The 17048-nt window shown below is 36.9% G+C and overlaps 1 protein-coding gene across 1 annotated transcript in view; it reads left to right on the top strand.

Annotated features, from left to right (window-relative positions):
• The first annotated feature begins 4078 nt into the window (after positions 1-4078).
• The window catches only part of LOC125234640, a 95892-nt gene continuing 82922 nt past the window's right edge, over positions 4079-17048 (top strand). The window contains exon 1 of the mRNA XM_048140969.1: positions 4079-4208. The gene's annotated coding sequence lies outside the window, so the exon portion shown is untranslated. The remainder of the gene's footprint in view (positions 4209-17048) is intronic.

Genomic DNA, 17048 nt, shown 5'->3' with positions numbered 1-17048 from the left:
CGCCCCTTGCATTACATTCGGGGGTCTTAGTGACACGCATAAAATCTACACTAAACGTCACGGTCACGACTGGATCCGATCTACGTATAAATAAGATACGTATCTCCGTGTACACGTAGCTACGTATCTTAATTACACGTAGCCGAATCACACGGAGCAAACGGAGCGGATCTCCGTTGCCGAGTAACACGGCAACGGAGATTCGGCTACGGGTACACGAAACACGGTCACGACCAGGAGCTCTACTTTAAATATGTGTACAAAGCGCGAGAACTTAAAGTGTTATATCATTAAACATCTTGATAAGGGTTAGGGATAGGAATAGGGATAGCGATAGGGATAGCGATAGGGAAAGGGATAGCGATAGGGATAGCGATAGGGATAGCGATAGCGATAGCGTTAGCGATAGCGTTAGCGATAGCGATACGGATACGGATAATATGGGTATCGTTAGCGGGATACGGATAATCGGTCGGCGGTCTCTTACAATCAATGTGCTCTAAGACGATCGTTGTTTGCTTGCTTGAAGATTACGTTTGCGATAAGTATAAGCAAAATGTAAAAAATTGTAAGGGATAATAGAAAAAAGTACTTTTTACCCACCGATCATAGTGTCGAAATACGGGCTATGTGGGATGTTTATAAAGGTTTCCCCAGCGTATATAGAATTACCTACGCTGTGGTCGATGTGTAATATTTCTACAATCATTGCAAGCAAAAGTATTATGTGCAATCGAAATAATCGCAGATAAATATACCTACAGAGAAACCTACGGTCCCTACGGATCCAAATGAAAATCCTAATGAATACTTTTATTACGCGGGCGAAGCCGCGGGTAAAAGCTAGTTCTATATAAAATGGTGGGTTAACCCTCTTTTCGTTGGTGCAAGTGGCCCTTAGAATATGAGGATGACAGACACGAGTAAAAGTCAATTGTAGCTGCATTACTGTTCAAACATTCAATCAATCAATCAAATATATTTATTTCGTCATCCCAGGTAATTGTTTGATTGATGTTGTTATTATTGCTAATGAATTTGTACTTAGTTCCCATCCAAATATACGTCTGACGGCCCAGCCACGACATTGGTCTAAGCGCGACAGCGGTAAGCGGCAGCCATACGTGCGAATGAAAAGTCCCATCGCTGTGTCTCGCTCTAATGTATGGACGCCGCTCACCGCTGCCGCGCTTAGACCAATGTCGTGGCTGAGCCGTGAATGCTAATCAAAAAAGGTAAAGGTCAACATAACCAGAGCGTACGGATTCAGGCGCTATCTTGATTTTTTTCCATTGAAATCGTTCCGACATCCGATATCGGATTGGATAATTCAGATTCATTTATTTCTTAATAAGTTTTACATGTTTTTTATTACAACGAATACAAAAATGAATACATATTAAGATCGTCAGAAATATAGGTAGGTAGACATTATCATATCACAAATTAATTTATAGAATTATTAAATATTTGATAATTAACAAGATTATTATTGAATGTGAAAACGGACTTACTGTAGACAACGGGCATATATGTAACACATCTGCAGTTGCACGCGCTCAATAGTCTACGGTGACTGCTTACCACCAGGCGTACCGTATGTTCGTTAGACGTAGTACAAAAAAAAGTGACGGAAAGCGGATTTAATATTTAACTCCAAAGAAACTGGTCTAAGGTCAAGTTTCAACTTTAACCTTTGTAACCTCTAGTTCGGACCGTTATTACTACAACCGTAACATAATAGTCGTTTGCGCCCATGAGCCGAAAATGGGTAATTTTAAAGAATGCGCGTAACAATATGTAACTCGCGCACGCAATACTATCATAACGAGCAATTTTTTTTTATATACCACGTCGGTGGCAAACAGGTATACGGCCCGCTTGATGGAGAGAGCGGTCACCGTAACCTATGGACGCCTGCAACTCAAGGGGTGTCACATGCGCGTTGACAACCCGTTAGAAACTTATACACTCCTTTTTTGAAGAACCCCATACTGTAGTTCATCGGGAATACCTCGACAGGGAGCTCATTCCACAGCCGGAGCGTTCGTGGGAGGAAATTCCTCTTATTATCGAGTACCTTCTAGTTCCTACGTTTTTTATGCGATGGAGGCAAATGAGGCAGGTCGCCTGATGGTAAGCGATCACTGCTGCCCTTTGACACCCGAAACACCAGGACTGAAGCTGCGTTGCAGGCCTTTTCCTAAAAAGTTTAAAGAAAAAAATTGCTTTTGTTTTTTTGTTATGTTTTCAAACAAAACGATATCAACAGTTTACCTACATACTAAATGCTCATTTAGGCACGCCACAGACAGTCTTAAAAAAATCATAATATTAAAAAATATTTGTATGCAACCTGTCAGTTCAAACTGACAAATTTTTCAGATTGAACTGACAGATTGCATACAAGTCTTTTTAAAGATTATGAATTTTTAAGAATGTCTGTGGCGTGCCTTAGACGGCGCGATGATTTGCGCAAATTCGCAATAGGGAAGCACCAGTCGCGCACGTAGTGAATAGGGTCAGATTTTGACAAACTGCAAACTCATTTTGAATGAAGATAGGTTCCTACTTAGGTACCTACATAATGAAATTCGGACTTTCACTTCAGACTGAGCCATCAAAATCGCTCGGTTTTTATTGTATTAAGTGTTTTCCCTTTATCAAGGTCGTATCGGAAAATAACGAAGTGAAATTTGGTTGCATCTACCACGCCCACCCATTAAGGTACATACCAACTTAGATATCGTGCAACGAATACGGCGAGCCTTTTACGTAATACCTATTAGCTCATTATGATATCCTGGTGAATAACTTAGCCTAGCCTATCTTTAAACTTTGCAATAACGCACATAATGAGCGATTAAGAGGATACGGTAGCGAAAATGCTAAAATGGAAAGGAGCCCCCCTTTCTACTTGGGAATTTTAGTTAAATATACAAGTGTTATTAACTAGATTTATCGAAAAAAAAAATTGTCCATTAAGAACAACTCAGTCAAAAGATATTTCAAAGAAATCTTTGAAATCGAGGTTCCGCTCTCGACTCTTTCCTCCTTCAAAACTTAATCAATCGGAACGAAATTTGAGAATCTGAATAACAATGAAATAATCTATGTCGGACTGTTTAACTTTTTTGGTTAATTGTGACCAATCTTGAGTATCAAACCTTTTTTTGCGCCACAATGAAAAATGCCATTTTTGGAAATTTTTGATTGGCTCTAGAGTCTTTAAAAAGCAGAATATCAAAAAAATCAAAACGGTCCGACACAGATAAAAATAATAACAATCTGTGTCGAAAAAATCATTGATCTATCCTCAAAAACCAGGGAGGAAACAGTCGAGAGCGTTTGTATGGAGAATTGACCCCTACCGTATCGTCTTAAGCATTTAGGTAAAAAATGCTGTCGGAAATTGAAGATGAAAACATCAAAGTACCTACCTAGTTTGTAGATATACGAGTAAATTTAACAATTAGTAAATTACACTGAAAGGTACGTATAAACGTGAACTGCAGTGATATAGACAGATATATTTTATCTTTACCTTATTCGCATATCTTCCTTTAATGGAAATAATGGTGGTTTTATACGACTTTCGAAATTACCCAATGCACCTTACATATTTTTGTATAAGTGGACTATGAAAAGGGTGTAGCAAAACACTTAATAATTATAATCATCTCTACTAAGATAGATCGGAACCGTGTCTACTTGCCTAGGTAAGGTAAAATTACATTTTTGTATAAAATGGCAAAAAACGTCGCGTCGGTCTCAATGAGACCATGAATGAAACATTCCACACTGACGTTTCTTATCTCCGCACAGGTATGTTTCAGTCTCACTGTTCATAAACTACGAAAAAAAATCGATTAAACTCTCAAGCATGAACATGCAAGCCCGTGCGTACGCGACACGGTATTTTCACACGTCTTGCGCGCATCTCGCTCGGTGCACGTCGCGAAAATATACAACCGGCAACGAAAACGAACTAAGCGTTTGACGCTGGCTGAAAATACTCTTCAGAAAAAGTTAAACGCGCGGGAAAATTTTAGAACGTTCTTTTAAAAATTGTTCTAATTTTGAATTCGTTTTGTTATTACTAGTATTTTTGGTACTTGCTTGACCGAATACAGTGTTTGTGTCCTAGTTCTGTCTCCGAAACTACCACATTGGACTGATATGGTTCAAATGAAATGAGAGTGAACCTGGTGAGTAAACATTCATTCTGTTATGACTTTTATTGTTGTTTACAACATTTTACACCTAACTCCTCGGATCAATAAGGAAGTTACCTAGGTTCAATGATTCAATTCGTAGGTATAATATTAAATTTATAAGACATCCATAAAAACGTGTGACTTAATTAAGTGGAATGTCTTACTTACCCGGTAGTAAATTGTAATATGTAGGCAAGGACCCAAGGGCCCAGTGGCGGCTGGTGAAAATTTCTGCTACGCAACACTGAGCAAAAAGAAAACCTACCATAACATTAGGTACTTTATTAGTAATGATTTTAGGCAAGCCGGTAGGAATCGGCTTGTATGGACCAGCCGCTGCTGCAAGGGCCCCATACATTCCACGATCCACGACTCATCTCTTTCCGAACAAACTCATAACATTTAATTTAATAATTTTTAAGAAAAAAAAACCGTCGCCTTTAGGGTTCTGGTGAAAGCTACTTGCGAATGTTGGATTATGTAGAAATGTGTAAGTATTTTTTAAAACTGCTTTTAATGCTTTAATTATTAGATGGCAACACAAATGAATATACGCATAACGTTAAGGTTTGAGGAGTTTCCTCAATTCCTCATGAATCCGATTATATTATAAGAAATCGAAGCTTTGACTTGAAAACTCAATATGCTTAACAAACATAACTTCTTACAAAAATACCAAAGTCACTATGAGTGTGCCGTTCAGATTTGAGGAGTTTGGTTCTGACTATCATAAGCAGTTCCACTGCACCAAATGTCACTGTTCTGGACGTAAGTGCATGCTGTTCTTATAAAAATACCAAAGTCACTATAAGCGTGCCGTTCAGATTTGAGGAGTTCGGTTCTGACCATCATTAGCAGTTCCACTGTACCAAATGTCACTGTTCTAGACGTAAGCGCATGCTGTTCTTATAAAAATGTCCAAGTCACTATAAGCGTGCCGTTCAGATTTGAGGAGTTTGGTTCTGGCCATCATCAGCAGTTCCACTGCACCAAATGTCACTGTTCTGGACGAACGTGCACGCTGTTCTTATAAAAATACCAAAGTCACTATAAGCGTGCCGTTCAGATTTGAGGAGTTCGGTTCGGACCATCATCAGGAGTTCCACTGCACCAAATGTCACTGTTCTGGACGAAAGTGCATGCTGTTCTTATAAAAATACCAAAGTCACTATAAGCGTGCCGTTCAGATTTGAGGAGTTCCGTTCTGGCCATCATCAGCAGTTCCACTGCACCAAATGTCACTGTTCCGTACCTAAATGCATGCTGTTCCTTTAAAAACACAAAAATCACCATATGTATGCCTTTCAGATTCGAGGAGTTCCCTCGATTTCTCCAGGATCCCATCATCAGAACTGGGTTCTGAGAAAAATGGGACCAATCTGTATGCATATACATTCCATCAAAAAAAAATTTTTCAACATCGGTCCAGTAACGACGGAGATACCGAGGAACAAACATAAAAAATAAAAAAAAACATACAGACGACTTGATAACCGTCCTTCTTGAGAGATATGAGGCGACGGTTAAAAACACAAATTACTCGACCACGATCAAAACAGTTAAGTAGTTTACAAGTACTTACAAACTTTCGTTTAACTCCAACACCGCGTAAAGTAATTATCTCTCAATCTATGAACGCTTATGGTTTTTTAGGACTCCGTTATAAAATGAGTTAAACATTCATTAGACGTCAGCATACTTGCTAAGTTCAATACGACGTTTTAAATAAACATTCAATTTTATAGCAGTTTTCGTAGTTCAAACCGAAAAGGTCATATTATGAAATGCACTGATATCTTTAAAATAAACGTCTTGCTTGGGTAACGTCTTATAGTAAGACTTCAAGCAGAGGTAAGAATTGATATGAGTTAGGTTTATTTAGTACCTACTAATGTTACATTCTTGGGCGGGTATTTGTTTATGTAGGTACTTACTTATATATAAGGTCCTAATTTATTAGATGCAGATATTTTTACAGCTGATAGTACTCGGTCTCTGGAGTATATTAAACCGTGAAACATTATAGCTTTTACGATGTTTTTTTTGGAGAAAACGGAAAAACAAATTTGCTACGTAAAAACACCCTGTTTATGTGATTATTAAATGAAAACTCATTGAACAGATTCTAGTACCTCTTTTACGTACCACTTAACTGTAACTGGCCACTTCAATGACATGTGCAGTTTTCCCGCCGAACCTTTACGACATTTACAACAAACAATTGTTGACATGACAGACAGTGTTATTGTGACATGTGATAATGCACATGATGATTTTTTTTAGACGACATTATAATTAATTTTTTTGTTGGGAAAATGAAATCAAAAAAGTTACATGAAAAGATTTCTTAATTTATATTTAAAGTTAATTATTTTAATGTAAAGTATCATGTGTTAAAATATCTGCAACTAATAAATTAGGATCTTATATTCTTCGAAACGTCATTTAATTGCTTTAAATTATGTACATACATGAAATACACCTAACCAGATAGGTAGGACTAACGTCCTTGCTCTTTATAAACTGGAAAATTGCTGACACTGATTTTATCAGAAGTTATAACGGAGACATTAAAATATTATAAGCGATGTGTCTTACTTAAAAACAAAAACTAGTCCATAATTTATTAATGTTGATGTAAATCTATTATACGCGCGTTATTAAAAAAGTACTTTTATATTGAAATAAAACTATGGAAACGGATTAAATCGCGTATAATGAATTTAAAATACATCCCGACGTTTCGAACTCTTATTTCATGAGTAACTATCGCGGTAACCGAAGACAATATTACTTTTATATTTTTATAAATAAGCGCTCTATCAGTAGAAAAAGTTTCCGATACCCCCTTTACGCCCATATTTTCAAATTTTCATTTTACGGCCACATTTATTTACCACTCACAAATATAGGCATTTTGTAGGTAGGTACTTAGCTATGCTATTCTCGGGGGTAATGAAAAGTAAAGGGTTGAGAAAACCCACCGTAAGCTTGTAACGATATATCGTCACTACTTTTAAAAAAACTTGTATCTTCGTCTGTCACTGAAAAGAAAATTGTAGTAAGTATGTATGGAATGCATATAGACTTACTGCGTTTTAACTTTGAGGAGCAGCGTGAGATACGAGATTTTTTAAAAGTAGTGACGATATGTATATGCTAATTTACGTAGCATACACCTACCGTGCACAGAGGTTCGCATAACAAACATATGATATGGTATAAGCATAATATCCTCACTTTATTTGTGTCCGACAAATGCGAGGGAAATGCTTATTTTAAGTGTAACTAAGGAAACCTGAGATGAGTGCTGTCCACAGTGTCCATATCGCACACAAGGTAGGTAACAAACAATTTAGGTAGGTATAGGTTCACTCTAGTCAAACAACAACTTCTTTCTGTCCACTATTGCAAAATTTCTTATACAATTCTATTAAAATCTTAAATATAAAGTTTATCCCGGCCGATACTGACGTTTTTATGGAGCATTCCGAAATTTTCGAATTTAACGCGAGCGAAGCCGCGGGGAAAAGCTAGTATCTTATATTACTAAATGTTGGTAACAAAATAGGATCAATTAAAATTTTCTGACTTGGCTATGTACAAACTTTTTGAGAACTGCTGACGGATGCTTTATCAACGTAAATAATTGATACAATTGCAAGCATCATAGCCCTGCTGTGCAACGTGCAACCTATTGACTTGTAGGTATAAGAGCACTTGTGGCCTACTTGCAGAATAAATGTTTATATTTGTATATTAAGTTATTCCTAGTTGTCATGCTCTCTAAATTATTTTCCCCTCACTAGCTCGGAAACACGTGTTTTGTCCTTTAATACCAGCGGGTAAAAACGCATTTTATCCACTAGTGGGTAAAGTAATTTGACCTTGAATAAAGTCAAATTAACTGCTTTAAAATTGATAAAAGTAGGTGAATCTAGTAATAAAGATGATTTGCCACCTGTGGAACTACTGGAAGCAGTGATAAACGCATTTTTTGCGTTGTAGTTTCCTCGCTATAGTGAGGGGAAAAGTTTTGTGTTACACTCGGGTGCAAATGTATTTTACTTCTCGTGTGTTAAAAAACTCGCAAGTTCAGGATTCTATTCTCGAACCACTCGCTTCGCTCGTGGTTCAACTATAGAATCCTTTCACTTGCTCGTTTTTCAATTTCACACTCGGCGTTAAAATACAACTTTGCCCCCTTGTATAACAAATAACTATTTCTTACTGCACCCACATTCGCGAATTTCTGTTTAGCCCTATGGTTGACTGGTAGAGAATGCCTTAAGGCATTAAGTCCGCCATTTGTACTTCTTTTTTTTTATTGTGCAATAAAGTTTAAATAAATAAATAGGTATGTAGCTACATAAGCGTTCTGCTGTCAACATATGACCTCAGTATACAGGTAGGTACACAATATTCACAATCAACTTTATTGCAAATAACTGAATACCTATCTTCTGAAACACTAGCCAATGAGCACATCACACTTTCACCAAATGTGTCTTTCCTATACAGAAGGGCCTAACATCAATAAGGTCCTTAATTTCCACTTGAAATTCCAACATAGATTCCGATAAAAAGGTTCTTATTGCAATTGCAGCATAAGGACTATTTAGGCACGGAACGTCGCAATTGTCGCAAATGAGATTATTTGAAAATAAAGCGGATTCTACAGCATGATAATTTATTCAATTTCGATAGTTTGTTGAAGCTTGGAATTGCATGTGTTGTCAATAATCTGTAATATACGGGATGGTTTTTAAAGCCGGACGCTTAATACCTAGTGGGGATACTTGATACTTTGACTAAACATGGAGATTCCTGAATCATTATTTCGTTTGTGCGTTTTCACATTATCCGATGCGAATATCGGATGTCGTACCGAAATCCCATACATAAAAAAAATATACAGGCGCCATCTTGGATTTTTTCCATTGAAATCCTTCCGACATCCGATATCGGATCGGATAATGTGAAAACGGACAGCCTGTCAAAACAGCTAAATATTAGTATGACCATATCTATTTCCTACAATATACTTCAACTTTCTGGATACGTGTCAAACCAAGAACAAACGGGCCTCTCGCTCGTGTTTGCCCATCAGAACATGCAAGTTGTGGAATGAGCTACCTTCTGAGGTGTTCCCCTTGCGCTATAACATGGGGTTCTTCAAGTATTTTTATTTAGGGTTCTTAAAGGTCGGCAACGCATAATTGACTCCCCTGATGTTGCTTATGTCCATGGGCGGCGATGATTGCTTTCCATCAGGCGGCTCGTCTGCTCGTTTGCTGCCTATTTCATAAAAAGAAAAAAAAAATGCCCCGGCTCATTCCTGGTGCAGAGGTTGTCCATCGCGATTCAGCGTGGTTGCTGTGAGCATGTTTTAATCGTGTAGGTAATATGTTATTTAATATCTACATATTTAGGTTAAGTTAGGTTTAGGTACATAATAGTTTATTTTTAATGTGTTCTCTTTTATGTTGACTTTGACTGATGTTTTTCACGTGTATTGCTAATAAAGATGACAGATTTTAAATAAATATACCTACCTATAAAATAATGGATTTTTTTATGCAAAACTAAAAATACAATTAATTTATATAACATCACTTGAAAATATGTAGGTATTGTAGGTAGCTATAATTTGTTAAGTTGAAGAAGTATAAAATCTGCGAACTTTTTCCAAAAACAATTAAGGTCATAAATCAGGTTGTTTTAATTTAGTGGCTAAGTAATTTATTGCTGATGCTCCGTGGCGAACGAAGAGTGATATGTAGTGAGCTAACTATCATAGCGAGACGATGAGCGGTTGATCACTTGTCTATGCGCCCAGTAGCACTATTGTTGTTCATTAATCACGTTGAAACATAAAATACTAGGAGGACATTCAAATTTTAACAAGCATTTTTTTTCATTATGATTTATTTATTTTCATTTATTTATTTATTTTCAAGTTATTTTTCAAGTAGGCATATTACTATGCGCATATGAACGTCAAATAAAGCTACACCGGCTCTAACCCTACGCCTCAGCCTCGAGAAGATTTCAGTCCCTCCTCAGTTGGGAGAGGGGTATCCACATCCACTATGGAACCGGCAAGAAACTCGGCGGGCCACTTCTTTTTAAAACATTACATAATATCTTATAATTAACATGCATTAAATAACAAGATACAATTTAACATGCAAAAGTATTCATCAAAAAAATGTTAACAGACTAGGATTATTTTATTATAAGCATAACCCGGAAACATTCACATGGCATGCCTAGGGTTGCAAAAAAACGGTTTTTTTTCTGGCTTGAAAAAAAACATGAAAAAAAACCGTGAAAAAAAACAGTTTTTTTTCTGGAGTATGTTTTTTTTCTAAAGTACGAAATCTCAAAATTTGAAAGTAGTCAATACTTTTATACGGTTTTTTAGACTTAACGTTAACTATTAAACGAATTTAATCAAATAACGTTAATTTCTAGTCTTATAAAAGTAACATTTACGAAATCTGTAGTTGGTAGTTATCACTTTTTACTGTTGGCAACACCACTGCCTCTCCACGCTACACGCAGCATCGGGGATTCCCCAATAAAAGTTTGTATACTGAACGTTAATTGAATTAAAATTTACGTTATTGTTATTGAAACACGTTACAACTCACGAAAAACCGTTATTGTCGTATTATTTGTTCATCTGAAAAAAAAACCATATTTAGAAAAAAACCAAGGTGCTCGGTTTTTTTTCATGTTTTTTTTCACAATTCTGAAAAAAAAACATTTGGTTTTTTTTCTATTTACAACCCTAGGCATGCCCGTTTAAAATGCACCCTGTAGTGTTTATGTTGCAACGGGATCATAAACTCGAATGTGCCCGGGTAATTATATGTAAAAACCGGTCAAGTGTCAGGTTATGATCATGTGTAGAATAAGATCAAATTTTATCGGGTTGTTAAGCGTGAATTTTTAAACGGTGCGTAATAATTGTATTATGCAATCGTACAGAAATGCTAAACTTTATATTATAAGATACTAGCTTTTTCCCGCGGCTTCGTTCGCGATAGAAAGAGACAAAAATTAGCCTATGTCACTCTCCATCCCTTCAACTATCTCCATTTAAAAAAATCACGCCAATTCGTCGCTCTGTTTTGCAGTGAAAGACGGACAAGCAAACAACACACACACACTTTCCCATTTATAATATTAGTATGGATTTTTTTTTCGGACAAAATTTTAGACTAACGGAGGTGCGATTTAAACTTATAAGTCAAAATGATACGTCAAATATTCATATTCATTTATTTCTTGCTTCTGTGGGTTTACAATAGATCTTACAACTATGGGGGGGTTACCATGACGTGCTAAAGCCGTTAAGTTTAGGTTGAGAGACAGGGACGGAGCTATGTAACTGCTATAGCTGTGTCCCTTTCTCTCAACCTAAACTGAACGTCTTTAGTACGTCATGGTAACCCCCCAGTGCTTTTACCACAAACCCTGTTGTTAACTCTAGATAGGATAAGGACCGGCTAAATTCATGACACTGTCATTAATTCAGTATGATCAGTGTCAAAATGACATTTCATTTTTCATTTTCAAATAAACGTACACACACACCAACCCCTATATTTTTCAAATTAGCCTCCTTTTCAGTTACAAGATTTGCTTGACCGTCTATATTTTCGCAACACGCTGTAGTTATTCAATAAATATAAATCATACCTAATTATGTTACGAACGCCCCATAAAGATTGCACTTTCCTTGTTTTCTGACATAGAAAGCAACATTGACAAATACGTCGCGGCATGTAGGTGATGTAGGCCAGGTCCTATCCTCATGTGAAATCAGAGAGCAATTTCATCGACAGCTGAAGGAACAATAAAATTGTAGAAGGTAATTAAATCATTGTTATGTATAAGACTGACTGATTTTTGAAACTACATTAATGTTAAAATAATAATATATATAGCGAGATATAGGTAAAAGTTTTGTAGGTACAAATCAGGCCGATAATAGTTATTTGTTATACAAATAACAAAGTTGTATTTTAACGCCGAGTGTGGAATTGAAAAACGAGCAAGTGAAAGGACCCTATAGTTAGAGAATAGAATCCTGAACTTGCGAGTTTTTTAACACACGAGAAGTAAAATACATTTGCAGATTTGTACCATAGTGTAACACAAAATTTTTCCCCTCATTATAGCGAGGAAACTACAACGCAAAAAATGCGTTTATCACTGCTTCCAGTATTTCCACAGGTGGTAAATCATCTTTATTACTAGATTCACCTACTTTTATCAAATTTAAAGCAGTTAATTTGACTTTATTCAAGGTCAAATTACGTTACCCACTAGTGGAGAAAATGCGTTTTTACCCGCTGGTATTAAAGGACAAAACACTTGTTTCCGAGCTAGTGAGGGGAAAATTTATATATTTGTGGTAAGTCGTCGGCATGCACTTCCATTATGAGACATAAGCATGTTTTAGAATAGATCACTGTAGGTACCTCTAACAATAGCCACCAAATTCTACAAAACCCTTTACTCCGAATCTCCCACACACCCACAGCCTGTGCCTGATTTAGAAGAAAGCTTCCAACATCAACATCGCATTTGTCGATTACCTACTCTAAAGCTTTCGACAGTCTTCATCACAATTCCATTTTCACAGCTTTACGCAATCAAGATATAAATCCCAGTTACATTCAGCTCATAACCACCATTTATCAAAATAGTACAGCCGCCATAAAACTACAGTCCTCAGGTTCCTCATTTTCTATTCAAAAAGGAGTCAAGCAAGGAGATCCGTTATCGCCAAAACTGTTTACCATCACACTTGAACAAGTCTTCCAGAGGCTTATGCCAAGTTGGGAAGATCGGGGCCTTATCGTCGGGAATGGAAGGCTAATCTTCGATTTGCGGACGACATTGTTCTGTTCTCCTCAACTGCCTCCGAACTACGATCAATGCTTCAATACCTCAGCGACGCACGCCTCGAGGTTGAACTTCAGATGAACATGTCGAAGACCAAGTTCATAACCAATAATAGCACCGCATGTAGGATTGAGATAAACGGAGAATCAGTTGCATATGTCCATCTACTTGAGCCAACTAATTTCTTTCAAGGCGCGACAAGAGAAAGAAGTCGAAAGACGGACTGAAAATGCCTGGAGAAGCTATTGGTCCATAAAACATCTCATGAAAGGCGATTTGCCACTGTCAATTAAGCGAAAACTCATGGAAATGGGACACCACGTTGCGCTCCAAAACAAAAATAGTCGACGTAGTTCGAAAAGCGGCAAAGCTGAAGTGGGACTGGGCCGGTCATGTCTGCCGAATGCCGAATGAGCTATGGGCCAAGATTACCACAGAGTGGCAGCCCAGGCCAAAACGGGGACCCGGCAGACCACGTATGCCATCGCATACGTGGTCAAGTTGGACTCCTTTATGAAACAATAGCCGAGGACTGCACAAAACCGGGAGGAATGGAAAAAGCGGGGGCAAGCCTTTGCCCCAGTGGGACATCGCAGGCTCTTAATAATAATAAAACATAATGAGATGTTTGTTACACCATACTCTTGAACGTAGCCTCCCGAACATGGTCGCCGCTTGGCCAATACGTATCCAACAATCTCTGCATCAAGCGAGAGATTGTTGGATACGGTCGACCTAAGAGACGTGGAAAGTGACAAAGAACATCTCGCGCCAGCTGCAAGTCTGCATCAACCGCTGCCTTCGTCGTATCCTCGGTATATACTGGCCCGAGAAAATATCCAATGTACACCTGTGGAGACTCTGCAATGAAACCCCGATCGACCAGCAGATTAAGCGCCGGAAATGGAGTTGGATTGGGCACACACTCCGAAGGGGTCTAAACCATATACCGAGGCAAGCCTTAGACTGGAACCCCCAAGGAAAAAGAAAAAGTTGCCGTCCAAAGCAAACTTGGCGACGGACTATTATTGCAGAGGCTAAGGCTATTGGAAAGACTTGGAGCGAATTGAAGCAAGTAAGTCACTGTAGGTACCGCAGTGTTTCTTATAAATGGTAGCTACATAATAACGCTACCTGGCTTATGGGACAGAATGACAAACTTTAAAAAAAAGCTCAAGAAACAGTTGATCGGTCCCTCATGTTATTTAAAAATAGTCGATTAACCATTCGTTCATTTAATAGTTCTCACTGTAGTTCTTATTATAGACGTGTAATTATAAGTAATATGTGAAATTAATTTACAGGGGTAGACAAGTTTGTCAGGTCGCCTGCGATCGGTCACGGAATTCGAGTTAGAAAGTTAAAGTTCGTGATACTGTTTAATATTGCTATAAATATTTAAATTAGACCGGTTGAAGCATCGCAACGAAACAGTAATTAATTATTAAAAAGTTTCGATTTATAAGAAATTCAAATTCGGAAATACTTATGTGTTTTGGACGCATAGGTGATATCTCATCATTGATTATAATAACGGGATCACTTGATTTATTATCGTGGCTCCGCCCTCGAAAATATCGGCAGCTTTTCGTTTAAAACGCTATAAAATTGCAGTTTTAAAGCGGTGCCCAGTAGGTAGTAACAAAATAACCCTTAATATTAGATAAGTATGCTAGAATATTGGTAAACAAGAATAACAATCTAAATAAATTTATAATAATAGTTCTGAGATGTAAATTCTAGTCTTAATGTCCATATTCACAGAAGAACAGACCGCATAGTGCGTTCACAAGAAGGCGTGGGCGTTGTAGAATAATAAGTATATACTCGTATTACGTCTAATATCCATACTACGAGCGGTGATAAGTGTCACAGTCAAACTCAAGTGACATCCCAACCGGAAGATTTTTTGGTTATAGTGGCAGCTCTGAATCAACTATGTAACATCACTTCTTTAAACTATATTTAAGATTTTTTTACTAAAAATATAAATATTTTTTTTTAATAAATGTTTTTGTGATCTACAGGCGTATATCTCTAAATGGTTTTCGATTTAGGGACATTGAAAATTTTGATATGATGTCAATTGCAAGAGTGGCACTAGAACTTCAGCTTTTTCATGCGCTCTACCTGTGCCTACACCTTGAGGGATTACAGGCGTAAGTTTATGTACCTTAACATATACTACCTGCTTTAAATGATGGTCGCTGGCGGTCATTATATTATATCACTTAGGTACTTATGTCACTTGTTTACAAAACTAAGCCGCTAACCAAACTAATAAATCTAATAATCGTTACATAATGGCAACTCGATATCTACTTATAGTTATATTTGCATTAGTAGAGGTTCATAGCGTGAGTTCGGGGTATTAAATAGATTATGTTTGAGCGACTCCAATATATGCTCGTAATATGTCATATTTTATTCTTATAACAAATTAAAACACGCAAAAATATTTGAGGAAAATATGATTTTTGCCAGTTCCAGGCTGCGAAACAGCGCCATCTAGTTTTATCCCTAAAAAGCCCATTCATTTCAGGGGGTACACTTTTGTGTATGGGCTTTGTCAGTCCCGTAATATCGTCCTCGCCTATACCCAATTTTCCCCAAATATTTTTGCGTGTTTTAATTAGTTATAAGAATAAAGTATGACATATTTCTTAGTTTTTTAATATCATGATATCACGTCAATGTCAATACACATTATGAAAAAAGAAATTTGTAGGTATCATCAGTATTTAACAGATGGTGCTAATAAATTGAGGTACGATTATTAGTATGAAGATTGTCAATCCTATATAAATCATCCTTGGTATAGGATATCGGATGGAATAACAACACACATGCATTTGACACGAAAAATCGAGTCGTACATGTTCAGGAAAAAAACTTGTTGGAAGCTACAGTCAAGTGCTTTTGCGGTAGGTACTTATCATTTATAATAAATGAAACACGTTACATTTATAATAAATGAAATCGGTGTCTGGAGATAACCCTACCACTAAAAATCATAATTATGTACAATGATTACAGCATTAAGAACCACAAGTCAACGGTTTTAAATACGTTAGTGACTTATGGCAGCGACCGACTACAATTGATTGATGAGGATTGATTCTAATAAAATTATTAATACAGTTACTGCTCGTAAAAGTGTAAGGCACATGACAGCATTTGATTATCAATAGGTTTTTGTGTCAATATTTACGGTTTTCTAGACTGCTTTGTATTCGAATGTTAACATTTTGTGTCATCTTCTGTAATTGAATTAATTGGATGGTGAAGTGCCATTTATCCTCAAATCACGGACAATTATGATAATTACACAAATATGGCGTATGTTTGCCTACAATGTAGGTTTTATAACATTTAGGCCCACTGGCACCAACCACTTAACTCAGGGTTAGTGGGCTGTCATCTGTCAAATTCTATATAAAATGTTGGGTTAACCCTCCCATTTTCGTTGGTGCAAGTGGCCCTTAGTAAATACTATTTAAGTCAAATAATAACTTGTAATATTATGTGTCGGATTGATGGACTTTAACTAAAAAAAAACTGGAAAATGAATGTAATTACCTGGGCTCTCCAACCCTTAGTCAGTTTGTAAAAATCTTGTATCAGTTTTGCGAAAAATATATTGTTATATGTTTAAACGTTCTCATTTGGGAGTAATTATCCAGCGAGTTATGTGTTAATCCGCGTTTTTGTATCTTTATTCGTTTACGTGCGAAACCTTGATAAGACTGTACTACTTAAACTTAACTACGTACATATATCCTAATTAGGTGCAGTAAGTAGGTATCAATTTCAAGAAAATTTTTACTAGCCTATTTTTGTGTTCCACTGCTGGGAAAAAGCCTCCCCTTTTTTCAGCCACAAATAGATTACTTTGGTCAAATCGGTATT

This window comes from Leguminivora glycinivorella, chromosome 16 (assembly GCF_023078275.1).
Source record: "Leguminivora glycinivorella isolate SPB_JAAS2020 chromosome 16, LegGlyc_1.1, whole genome shotgun sequence".
Classification (NCBI taxonomy): Eukaryota; Metazoa; Arthropoda; class Insecta; order Lepidoptera; family Tortricidae; genus Leguminivora; species Leguminivora glycinivorella.
This window is presented reverse-complemented; position numbering and strand designations above follow the sequence as displayed.